Genomic DNA, 14,532 nt, shown 5'->3' on the forward strand with positions numbered 1-14,532 from the left:
GATTCCTGGCGTTTAGGTACTATATAGAGTTTTGGTATATTCTGGGACCTATAGTAAATTTTTGTGGCAAATAATTTTGTAGAATATTTCGATCTGATACGATAACATTTTAAAAGAGTTTTTAAACGGTTTTCAAAAAAGGTACCAAAAAGACCCGTTTAGTGACTCGCATGAGGGTTAATTTTTTTCATAAAAAGATACCACGCATTGTTATCAGTAATATTGCAAAAACATTTTATACCTTAAATGCAAGGATTCCAAGGAACTTGCCACGCATATTTGGGTTACTTCCCGACGTAATCTTTCAAAACACCGATACACCTGTATTCTTTTTTCGGTCCTCTTTCATAATCTGGACGAATTATGTTGTAATTTTTTTTGTGTTGTAGAGTGTAATCTGCCTAACGAGCCTTCTGCCTAAAAGAACGCAAAACCGATTATCGGAAACTTAGTATTTTATGTCATGCCCATAAAAAAGAAATAACAGTGTATACATGTAATAGCAGAGCGTAATTCTGCTCCCATAGCATATAAAATAATATCCAACCATGTGAACTACCATGGGCTTAGCTCAATAAAACCTAGCATAAAACGACTGTAAACCTAGCAAATCCACATTTTACCAAATTTCTCCTAACGGCAAATTTTAAATTGAGTCTTTTCCAGCAGATCGATACTTAACATTATTTAGCCGACTATAAGGCTGATATTAAAAGTCATGTGTGATAGGAAAAAGGGATTTTATATCATTGAACTGAACTGGAATCGAATCGCATTCTGTTGCAAGGGAAGTGTGCATGATTTTTGATGAAAAATTTGAATGCATTGATTCTTTCCAAAAAATCGTAAAAATACATTTTCCATAAATCTTCTTCCCACAAAAGTCTCCACAGAATCAAATACTGATGTAGGGCACAACAAACCACCCACAACTAAACAGAAAAACATTTGGTCGTGTTGCCATCATCTAAATATATTCTCGAAAGAATAAAAAAGAAACAAACGAAAGCAAATGACGATGAAAGTGTTTTATTTGTAGCATTCATTGGTTACGTGTCCAATCTGTTCGCTCATTAGCAGAGGCAGCAAAGATACACAGCAATATGTGCCAAGAGTATGGATGTATGCGTGTGAGTGATGTGGGTGATCTACATTTGGCTAAATTATTTGGGGTCATCGGGCTATATAGCGAGCGCTTTTGGCCGGTTGGTTGACTTTGATGCTGGCGTGTTGACGGAGGGAACAGTGGGTAGTGGCTATGGCAAGCTAATTTACATTAAAATAATAAATATATAATAATAAATAATAAACAAATAATATAGAATGCAGCCTTGAATTTTGTTGCAAATGTTGTTATAAAAGCCATTCACTTTTGTTGACAAATGAATGCAATGACACTTGCCAAATGTTGGCAGACAGATGTTTTAATTTAGTCTAAATTTAATTAACAATTTTATGTAAAATTAAATTAGAGAAAACAAAAAATAAACCGATTCGTGTGCAATCACAATCACTGCAACCAAATAAAAATGACGAAAATCACGCACAAACAGACAAAATAAAACAAAATAAATAAATAAACAAACAAAGCCCCATCACAATAGAGTATGTGCGAAGGTGTGAATGAAATTGCAAGTTTATCTAGAAAAACTAAACTAAATTTCAAATTTTCTATTTGTTTATTTTTTTGTATTTTTCGCACTATATATAAAAGTAAAATAAACAAAATGCCTCAATGAAATAAACGAAACAAAAACAACAACTAAACAGCATCACTAATTTCTCATAGAGGCGTTTAAATATTTTAGAAAAATTCAAATACACGTTGACAGGTGCGATATTGTCAATAGTGAAAAAAATGGATTTGACAAAAATTTGTCCACAATTTACATACACACCTACATACATATAAATGCATACATACGTGCATGCATAAATCATTGAAATGCAAAATTTAAATGTCACATATAATTTATTGTTGGTTGAAATTCTTTGTTTTATTTTTAATTGTTTTTTTGTTATAATTTATTTTTAACACATTGCATTTTTGATAAATTTATTAATACAATTTAAAAATAAAGACAAGAATTATCAGCAAAATAAAAAAAGCAAAAATTTATATATTTTTAATTTGATTTTTAAAATGTGTTAATGATCAAAATTTCACAAACGGGTATCCATCATTTTATTATTTTTCTCTCGGAAATCTGGAACAATCCATAAAAAACACACTTCCATTTCTTTCGTCAACATATTGATGACGTTGCTCCACAAAAAAAAACATGAATAAATAATAAAATCTTTAAGTATTATAAACGTCAAAATTTAATACTATAATATATTAGAAATATAGAAAGAAATCTTCTACTGATAAACAGACTGTTGTTATAGTTGGGTATTAGCTGTGTTTTGTTTCTGTTTTGAGATCCGTTAACTATATTTTTTTTTTCTATGTTGCCTTCTTGTTTTGTGAAATGAAAATGACCTTGACGCAACAGCGAACTAAACAAATCTCCAGAAAGAAAATAATAAATCTCAATAATATATAGAAGGAACAACAATATTTTATAACAAACAAAATTGATGTGAAATCGAAATTTCCGCTTTTCACAATCAGTCTGTACCAAGAAGACAGACAAAAATATTAATTAGGTCTATTTGAGTAGAAGATGAGAGATGTGCACATACTTAAAAAAGACCAATGCTATTATTTTTATTTTTCTTTTACAGGAAATTTAATAGAAGGGCCAAGGGGAAGAAAACGTGTGATTGCGCACTATATTATAGCTTTCAAGAAGCGAGATCCAAACTAGGTGATGAGCTTTTGGTGGCCAATATTTTTTGATAAAAATAGAGAACATATCGTCACAATAAATGCCAGAAATCGTATCTCCAAAAGTAAAATTTCAAGCGTCTAAATTAAACAAGTGAGCAAAGGCTATAGTCGGGACGGGGCCGACCATGTGATACCCTACACCACTACCCCTGTGCATAAGCTTTTCACTGGTAAACATTTCTTTAAGGGAATATAATCCGACTACCACCAAAAATAATATGCCTCTTTCTCTCTGGGACCCCCATAAGCAACCAAAATTTTGTGACCATCCGATCAAAATTACGACCTGTAGCTTGATTGCAAAAAATGGAAGAATTGGATGCATTACCGACTATTGTGGTATCTCCCTAGTTTGACCACCTTCGCCAACCTGCTTTACACCAATGTAAAGGTAATATTTCTTCCATTGACAGGCTTTGCCGTTGGAATACCCTACTAGAAGCCGATATATTCACAGAGAATAAAACTTTGAATTTGTCTCCAAATGAGTTTTTGCCCCATTCCGACCCCTAAATATTATCCGACTATTACCAAAATCAATAGGCTTCTTCTTGTGTGGGGCCCCCATCTACCCCCAAAATTTCGTCACTATCCGATCAAAATTCCAACTTTTAGCGTGATTACAAAAAATGGAAAAATTGGGTATATTATTGAATTTTGCAATATCTCCAACATACTTTGCATCAATATAAACGAGATCTTATCTTCTTCCATTGACGGGTATTCCTTTTGGAATACTCCAACTAGAAGCGGATATATTCGCATAAGAAAAAAACGTTGGATTTTCTCCACATAAGCTTTTCGCTTATTCCGACTCCTGAATATTATCCGACCATCACCAAACTAAATAGGCTTCTTCCTCTGTGGGACCCGCATCCACTCCCAAAAAATTACGTGATTACAAGCGTGATTACAAACAAATCGGAAAGTGGGATGCATTACCGACTATTGCGATATCTCTGTTGTTTGAGCAGCTACGACAACCTACTTTACATCGTTGTAAAGGTGATATTTTCTACTTTCCTTGCAAGGTTTTGCTTTAGATATACCTCTTAAAAAAACAGAAATGTTGGCTTTGAAATAAAGCGTAGACCTTTTCTCCAAATAAGTTTTTGCCCATTCCGACCCCTAAATATTATTCGACCATCACAAAAATCAATAGGCTTCTTCATCTGTGAGACCCCCATTAACCCTCAAAATTTCGTGACGATCCGACCAAAATTGCGACCTGTAGCGTGATTACAAAAAAAAAATCGGAAAATGGGATGCTTTATCCACTATTGCCATATCTCTGCTATTTGACCACCTACGACAACCTACTTAACATCGTTGCAAAGGTGATATTTTCTACTTTCCTTGCCAGGTTTTGCTTTAGATATACCTCTTAATAAAACAGAGATATTGGCTTTGAAATAAATTGTTGATTTTTTTCCAAATAAGTGTTTGCCCATTCCGACCCCTGAATATTATCCGTCCATCCCCAAAATCAATAGGCTTCTTTCTCTTTGGGACCTCCATTAACCCATAAAATTTCGTGACGATCCGACCAAAATTGCTACCTGTAGCGTGATTACAAAAAAATGGGATGCTTTATCCACTATTGCCATATCTCTGCTATTTGACCACCTACGACAACCTACTTAACATCGTTGTAAAGGTGATATTTTCTACTTTCCTTGCCAGGTATTGCTTTAGAAATCTATATATATAAAAGAGCTTAGTGAGTGAGTGAGTTACTGAGTGACTGAGTGACTGAGTGAGTGACTGACATATCATCGCCCAGACGAAACCGCTGAAGCTAGAAAGCTGAAATTTTGACTGTGGGTTGCTGTCGGTGTGTAGGGGTGAGATAAGGCTGGGTTTTTGGAAATTCGACCTAGAAGGGTACGAAAAGTACTAAAAGGTACTAAATATGGTACCCTTTGTATTAGGCAAACGGGAAGAGCTAGAATTCTGAAATTTGCAACGAGGGTCACTTATGGAGAGTTCGAGAGATATACCAAAGGGTTTTTGGAAATTCGATCTATAAGTGTACGAAAAGTTACTAAATTTGGTACCAATTGTATATTTTTAGCGGATATAACTACAATCTTCATATTTGGTATGGGAATCAAGGTTGGGAAGTGGTGTTGATTTCAGGAAATGATTTTGGAAGTTCGTACTTATGTGTACGAGTAGTTCAAATGGTACTAAATTTGGTACAATTTGGATTTGGGTGAACGGATAGAGCTAAAAACCTGAAATTTGGAATTTATATTACCCTTGAAGTGTACGATTGAGATATGGGGGTAGTTTTGGAAATTCATACTTATGTATACGAAAAGTACTAAATGGTACCAAATTTGGTACAATTTAGATTTAGTTGAACAGATAGAGTTGGAATCCTGAAATTTCGAATTAAGGTTACTGATGGAGTGTAGGATTGAGGTAGTTTTGGAAATTCATACTTATGGGTACGAAAAGTAGTAAATGGTACTAAATTTGGTACAAATTATATTTGGGTGAACGGATAGAGCTGGAATCCTCAAATTTGGAATTTAATTACTTTTGGAGTGTAGGATTGAGTTAGTCTTGGAAATTCGTACTTATGGGTACGGAACGTACTAAATGGTACTAAATTTGGTACAATTTAAATTTAGTTGAACGGATAGTGTTGGAATCCTGAAATTTCGAATTAAGGTTACTGATGGAGTGTAAGATTGAGGTAGTTTTGGAAATTCATACTTATGGGTGCGGAAAGTACAAATTGTACTAAATTTTGTACAATTTATATTTGGGTGAACGGATAGAGTTGGAATCCTGAAATTTGGAATTAAGATTACTGATGGAGTGTATGATTGAGGTAGTTTTGGAAATTCATACTTATGGGTACGGAAAGTACTAAATTTGGTACAATTTATATTTGGGTGAACGGATAGAGTTGGAATCCTGAAATTTCGAATTAAGGTTACTGTTGGAGTGTAGGATTGAGGAAGTTTTGGAAATTCGTACTTATGGGTACGGAAAGTACAAATTGTATTAAATTTGGTTCAATTTGGATTTGGGGAACGGATAGAGCTGGAATCCTGAAATTTGGAATTTAATTACTTTTGGAGTGTAGGATTGAGTTAGTCTTGGAAATTCGTACTTATGGGTAGGGAAAGTACTAAATTTGGTACAATTTAAATTTAGTTGAACGGATAGAGTTGGAATCCTGAAATTTCGAATTAAGGTTACTGATGGAGTGTAAGATTGAGGTAGTTTTGGAAATTCATACTTATGGGTACGGAAAGTACAAAATGTACTAAATGTGGTACAATTTACATATATTTGGGTGAACGGATAGAGTTGGAATCCTGAAATTTGGAATTAAGATTACTGATGGAGTGTAGGATTGAGGTAGTTTTGGAAATTCGTACTTATGGGTGCGGAAAGTACAAATTGTACTAAATTTTGTACAATTTATATTTGGGTGAACGGATAGAGTTGGAATCCTGAAATTTGGAATTAAGGTTACTGTTGGAGTGTAGGATTGAGGAAGTTTTTTGAAATTCGTACTTATGGGTACGAAAAGTACTAAATTTGGTACAATTTGGGGGAACGAATAGAGCTGGGATCCTGAAATTTGGAATTATGATTATTGTTGGATTGACTTAGTCTTGGAAATTCGGAAAGTACTAAATGGTACTTAATATGGTACAATTAAATTTAGGTGGACGGATAGAGCTGGAATCCTGAAATTTGGAATTACGATTACTTATGGAGTGTAGGATTGAAGTAGTTTCGGAAATTCGTACTTATGGGTACGGAAAGTACTAAATGGTACTAAGTTTGGTACATTTTGGATTTGGGTGTACAGATAGAGCTTGAATCGTGAAATTTATAATTAAGATTACTTATGGAGTGTTGCATTGAGGTAGCTTTGGAAATTCGTACTTATGGGTACGAAAATTAATAAATGGTACTAAATTTGGTAAAATTTTGATTTGGGTGGACGGATAGAGGTGGAATCTTGAAATTCGCAATTACTGTTGGAGATAGTTATTGAAATTCGTACTTTCATACGAAAAGTATTAATGGTATTATGAATAGAAGTGGAATTCGGAAAATTTGTATTATAGACACTGTTGGTGTGTAGGGTTGAGATATGTGGTTGTGGATATACGAACAATAAGTGTACGAAAATTACTAAATGGCACAGAATTTGGTCCAAATTGTTATTGTGTAAAGGGGTAGAGCTGAAATTGTGAAATTCTGTATTAGTATAGCAGTTGACGTTTAGAGTGGAGATAGAGAGGAAGTTTTGCAAATTCGTACTAATGTATACGAAAAATACTAAATCGTGGTTTGGATATAGTTTTGGACAAAAAGGAAGTAATTTTTAGAACTTATACATACTATAAGTACTAAATTTGGTACCAGTTTGGTGTTGCATGATGGGGTATATGTGGAATTTCGAATTGTTGTATGAGGGATTATGTTGGTGTTTAGATACGGATTTTTTGAAATGCATACAAATTCTAAAATTAGGCTGAGGGCTGCTTGATTTATTGAGAAATACGAAATGTACTAAATGCTATTAAATTTGACGTTGGGTGTAGCAATGAAGATGGAATTATATCATTAGTGCGTGAAAAGTACAAAATTGCAATAAATCTGGTATAGTAGTGAAATTCTGATATATTATTGATTTGTCAGGTTCATTGTTAGAGGTGGTCGTACAATAAGTGTACTAGAAGTATTAAATAATACTAAACATTGAAGCACTGGTACTGGTGAAATTTGTTATGAGGATAACTGTTGAGATTGGATCAGAATGTTTATTTAAATCCGCCTTTAAATGTATGAAAGGTTTCTACATGTAATACCATTGACATTGGGTGAACAAGTAGAACTAAAACTGTAACATTTAAGCTAAGGTCCTGGATTTTACAAATTGTACTGGATAAGGTACTATTGTTTCTAGGTTAACACGAATTCGGTTTCTTAATAATGTACTGAAATCAAAAAGGCAAACGTACCTTTTCAACAAAATTGTTTTTATATTTGTTGTATATTCTGAACGTTATAGTAAATTCATTTGAAAGGGTAGATTTATGCTGCTAATGTTTTACAAGAAGGTTTTTACATCCTGAGAAAAAAGGCCTAAAATAAAATGTCTCAAAAATTAACTGTTATATAGGGTAACATCTTCTGAATAAAGGTTTTCTACATTTTGATATCACAAATTCCAAAATTCCGTTGGAAAATGTGGATAAAATTTTCAAAATACCCACACCGTTCTAATAAAACATGGACTGGAATTTAAAATGTAGGCCGCTGTTGAAGTGTAGAGGTCTTTTTTTTTTAAATTCGGACAAAACGTATACGAGCAGTACTTGTAAGAAATTAAATATCAATTCAAATAAGAATTAGTACCTCAAAATTTTCAGTGTTCTCCATATTAAATATTGTTTATTTGTATATTATTCCTTTTCCGCTTACGAAGTGGCGGGCATTTTGCTAGTACCTCATAAAGAAACAGAGATATTGGCTTTGAAATAAAATGTTGACTTTTCTCCAAATAAGTGTTTGCCCATTCCGACCCCTAAATATTATTCGACCATCACAAAAATCAATAGGCTTCTTCATCTGTGAGACCCCCAGTAACCCGATCGTGACGATTCGATCAAAATTGAGACCTGTAGCGTGATTTCCAAAAAAGTGGAAAAATGGGATGTATTACCGACTATTGCGATATCTCCGTTATTTGGTCACCTACGCCGACCTAGTTTACATCATTGTAAAGATGGGATCTACCACTTTCATAGCCAGGCTTTGCTTTTGGAAAGTCCCCAACCAAAGCTGTGATATTCTTCATTATAATTAAAATTGCAAAAATGAAAATTTGGGTTTTATTTGCGACTATTGTGATATCTTCGTTGTTTGATCACCTACGAGAACCTACTTTACATCATTAGAAAGGTGATATTTTCTACTTTCATTGTCAGGTTTTGGTATACCCCGTATAGAAGCTGAGATATTTGCTTTGGAAAAAAACTTTGTATTTTTATCCACATAAGTTCTTTTCCCATTCCTACCCCTAAATATTATCCGACCATCACCAAAATCAATAGGCTTCTTCCCCTCCGGGACCCCCATCAACATCCAAATTTTCGTTACGATCCGATCAAAACTGCGACCTGTAGCGTGATTACAAGGTTTAGATGGACAGACGGACGGACACACATAGCCAGATCGACTCAGCTCATCGAGACATTAATTTTGGTATATATAAGTATGGGTCTACGACCATTACTTCGATGCGTTACAAACTTTTTGGCCAAAACCAACTTATAATACCCTCCCCACATAGTGGTGTAGGGTATAATAATAAAATTCCGAAAATGCACATATTTGTTGAAAGTACACCCAAGAAATCTCATGACGTAATTCGACCCATGATTTCTTCTAGGAATGTTGTATACGAACCGGGTTATTGCATTTACTAGCCGCTTTATTCTATTTAGGTGGAAACCCACAGTACCAGTAAAAACTTCAAATCCATTATTTATATGTGACATAAGTAAAGCATTGCCAATCTTATATTTTATATGGAAAGGTAAGTACATGTTGCAACCATAAATCGTATGCAACGAAGATACAACTTTACCTGATAACGCGTCAATGTCATGTTCGAAAGAAATTTCGCTGTCGATGATTATATCTAGACATTTGTGTCGGTCTAGAACCTGCAGCCTGTCATTCTGAATAAAAATATCAAACTGCGAAATTACGCGATTTGGTGCGGGAAACAAAATGGCTTTGCTCTTAGCAGAATTAATAGACAATGAGTTAGAGCTGGTCCAACTAACAATATTCCTCAGGCAGTCATTAATGTTGGTTTGGCATACATCAGGTAAAGCCGGACAACCACTAAAGAGCAGAAACATGTCATCTGCGAACATAAAGGTATCACAATCGTTAGAACTAGTGTGGATTGGCAAGTCATTTACATATAATATAAACAATAGGGGCCCCAAAACAGATCGCTGGGGGACTCCCGAGAAAATGGTTACAAAATCCGATTGAAGTCCATTATAAGTCACATATTGAGGCCTTCCAGACAGGTAAGAATATATAAGTTTACAAGCTGTATAGCAAAACCAAAACTGTTGGTTCAACTTAGCAATCAATCGATTATAGTTAATTGAATTAAATGCCTTGGATAAGTCCAGGGAAATCAGTATGCTTAGTTTACCAACATTGGCATTTTCCCGAATTTTGTCAGTAAGACTCAGTAGCAAATGTGTTGTGCTGTGCCCAGGTCTAAAAGCATATTGTGAATGACAAATTAAATTATAGGGTGTTTTTTTAAGCTAGATAGAACTTTAAATTGTAAAAAGTAACACAAAAAATTAAATTTTGATGAAACTTTTTTTTTATTTGTTTTAGTATACTCTGACAAATCATCATGAATAGACTCACGCTTGAACAACGCTACGAAATTATCCAAATTTACTTTGAAAATCAGTCGTCGATTCGCGCTACTTACAACAACAAAATTGTGTTCAACGATGAGGCGCATTTTTGGCTTAACGGGTTTGTTAATAAGCAAAATTGCCGCATATGGAGTGAGAACAATCCACAAGAGACCCTACAGACTCCATTACATCCAGAAAAATGCACCGTATGGTGCGGTTTTCACGCTGGTGGCATCATCGGACCTTATTTCTTCAAAAATGAGGCCGGAGCTCGCGTTCCGGTCAATGGAGATCGTTACCGCACCATGATCATATGCCGGTGCCCATATGCCCGAAATCATTTTCAAATGTTAATGTCACGTATTGATCTTTCGAATAAAAAAAATTTTTGATTACAATTTAATTTTTTGTGTTATTTTTTACAATTTCAAGTTCTATCGGGCTTAAAAAAACACCCTTTAGAACAGTGTTGAACTATTTGATTTTTCATAACGGGCTCAATAATTTTAGAGATGGCTGGAAGAATCGAAATTGGCCGAAAGTCATCAGGTCCACTTATGTTCTTGGTCTTTGGAATGGGAACAACCCGACCTATCTTCCAAGCCTGAGGAAAAGATGATGTCATTAGAATACCATTGACCAAATCTGTTATAACATGTGACAAGTAAGGAAAAATTATTTTGATGAAAGTAATCGGTATACAATCTACTCCCAAAGATTTTGACTTCACTTTTTGCAATGCCTCAAAGACATCCTCCTCATTAACACAAGAAAAAGGGAATTGATTTTCAGAATCCAAAAAGTTTTCAAAACTACTCATCTCATCAGAAGAACCATAATCACCTACAAAAGACGCATTCAACTCATTCGGGTCAATTTCAAAGTCACTAGAATCACCACCAATACACCCAGAGCTTCTTATAATTCTCCACATGTCCGATGGATCAACACCATTAAATATTTTGGAAAAATGATTCCTTAGCACCCTTCTCATTACGCTCTTTGCTTTGTTGCGATAACGACAATATGTTTTCCAATTCTGGTCAGACCTGTTATTCAGAAATGCTGAGAAAGACAAATCTCTTATAGACCTATCGAAACGAATCTCCTGCGCATTGATCCAATGTTCAGCTCAAGGTCTAATTGTTTTCCTAACAACGGGAACATGCGCATATAGTCTGCCTAACAAACGAGAAATGTGAAAACACTTTGAACCAATAGTAGTGGAGTTAAAAACATTGCCGAAGTCATACTCATTTAAGAGGGAAAAAATGCCCATCCAATCTATCTCAGCATAATTTCGATACTCAACGAATTCTTCTTGTGATTTATAGTTAAAAGAAAGAGAAGCAAATATTAAAGAATGATCCGAAATATTAGGATCTGCAAAGTATAAAGTCTATTAAAGATGTACTCCTTCTTCTCAGGTCAAAATGCGTTGGTTTCGAATTATGCACAATAGATAGATTGAAACGAGAGCAAAGGGAACAAAATGAGTCAGATCTGGCTACGTTAAATAAACGATAAGACTCGAAATCACCATAGAGTTTTATGATCACTAGGAACCTGAACTATCAAATTGCAGGTAGTTCGGTCAAAAATTTTACCTAAAATCCTCAAAATACCGAAAATCGGGAGGTACCGATATATTGAGGCTATACCTAAACATGGACCTATGTTGACGGTTTTTAGTGGAGATATTTTGTGACCACTGGGAACATCCAAACGTGAAATTATAAGAAGTTCGGTCAACAAATGTAATAAAAATCTACAAAATACCGAAAATCGGGAGGTAGCGTTATATGGGGGCTATACCAAAACATGGACCTATGTTGACAGTTTTGGTGGATATGTTTTGTGATCACTAGGAACCTGAACTGTCAAATTGCAGGTAGTTCGGTAAAATTTTTTAGCTAAAATCGTCAAAATACCGAAAATCGGGAGGTACCGTTATATGGGGGCTATACCAAAAAGTTGTCCAATGTTGCTCATCATCGAAGTTGACCTCCCCATGGAAAAAAGACGCTCTGATGCAAAAATATAGCGCTCTCACTCAATTATTGCGAACGCTAGAGTGATTACAACTGATGGACGGACATGGCTAGATCGTTTTAGAATTTTATCCTGATCAAGAATATATATACTTTATATGGTCGCAAATGATTAGTTCGATGCGTTACGAACAGAAAAACAAACTTGATATACCCTCCGTACTATGGTGGATTGAAACTTTCATCTACGGACAGCTCGAATGTATTTGTGGTCTTTTCACAATTTTGTGGAACTTTTTGGACAATTGAACTTGCCGAAAAAAATGTGGACTAGGATCAAAGTTCAAAAGTATTGCGGAGAAGGTACTTGAAGGAATGGACCGACATAGTCCATTATGGACGTGAATCTTATTTTGGGAGTCATATCTTTTCGATAGATATCGCGCACACTAGTCATTTCAGTGGGTTATCGCATAAATTTTAGACCAGTATGTCAGGAAGCATGGCTTGTGGCTGTAAATAGGACCACAACGAACAGAATCGGTATACCTTTTCTAAGGATCTTCGAACAGACCCTAAACTGCACATAGACACAAATGTTGAATTTTGTGGGGGAGGTACCCTAAGGAGTGGACCGATGTGGGTTATTTTAGAAGTTAAACAAAATTTGGATAACATATTAGGAGATTCAAAAGTTTGGAACAAATTGGTTGCCCCGTTCAAGAGATATCGTGCGTACCATTTTAGTGACATTTTTATATGGTGGGGGAACGACTTCTGAACGATTTTGCTCCCGAAATTGTTCAGATGTGTCGGAAATCCGACATTTGGTTTGCTGGGTGCACACAAACCCCAAAAAATTTCGTTGAGAAAACCTCTTTTGTCACCTACGAAAATTCGATTTATTTCTATTCTGTTCATAGTAAAATTAGGTCAGGCACTCATGTTACTGCTTTTTTTTTGCACAGTCGCCATTGGATGAGGCTAGTTAGCTGTCGGCAAATACGTTTGATTCCTTTTAGCTTGTTTCAAATGTAATAAAATTGTGGTATCATATAAATCGTTTTTTCCCGAAAATAAGGAACCGTTCAGTCCAAACATTGTTGCTGATTTGAAAAAATGGTAATTTTGAGAATTCATATTTTGAGAATTCATCTGATTTCAAACAATTTTACATTACATATGTATGTACATATATTTTCAAATGAAAAAATTTTGCACTTAACCATGGAAAATTAAAATATGAAATAGAGAGAAAACAATGTTTGTTTGAGACAAATATACCCAACACACACATTTATTTACATCTATGTATCTTCATAAGCATGTACATACATACATACATATGCATGTATGTGAATGCACAAATGAAAAATGTAAATACAAATTCAAAATGTATACTCGATCAATATTTGCTTTATTCCAAAATTAAAAATGACATCAATTCGTTAATGAAAATATCAGAAAAAGAAAAGAAACAAATTTCTAGGCGAACGAATTATGCAATGAGCATTAACAGCAATTTTACATGGTGTGTTGGAGGAGAGAAAGAGAGAAGAGAATGTGAAATTAAGAAAAAAATAAAATTTATTTATTATTTTCCTTTTTGCTTTCTTTGTTGTGACTGTCTGGCAGCATTTTGTGTGACACTAGAATAGGCTGCTGGTCTATGTAGTAGGCATTTTGAGACACCCACTGGAAAATTATATGGCGGGTGGCACCCACGCGCCATCAACAACAACACCACCAATGCTACCAACAAGATCACCATTATTAGCTGCAGAGCACGTTGGAACAGCAGCGGCATATCATATCAGTGCCATTAAACAACCTTCAACTTGTACGAATGATGAAGATGTTGGCTCTATCTACACACAACGACACATAGTGTTAATAGAGATTATGAATGAAATGAAAAAAAAAACAACGTGAAGGAAAAACCACATGAATAGAAAAACATTGAATTAAGGTGAAAATGTTTGAAAATCTTCACATTTTAATGTTGTTGTTTTTTTATTTGGTCAATGGACATGAACTTGAAAATTAGTTTTTTGCGTTAAGCGCTTTTTGCTTGTTGTGGCATTGAAGGTGTAAGAATTTTTATGGAGTCTGTGGGAAAAACAAATACTTCCGCTAAGTGATCTTGCTAACTATATGTATGTTGTTTACACTTAAGAATTTCCTCTATAATACCTAATATATATTAACAGACAGAGAGGAACAACAAATTAATGTAAAACGCCTACACCACTTAACGCCTTGT

Source organism: Musca autumnalis, unplaced genomic scaffold (genome assembly GCF_047663935.1).
Source record: "Musca autumnalis isolate F117 unplaced genomic scaffold, ASM4766393v1 scaffold_1, whole genome shotgun sequence".
NCBI lineage: Eukaryota > Metazoa > Arthropoda > Insecta > Diptera > Muscidae > Musca > Musca autumnalis.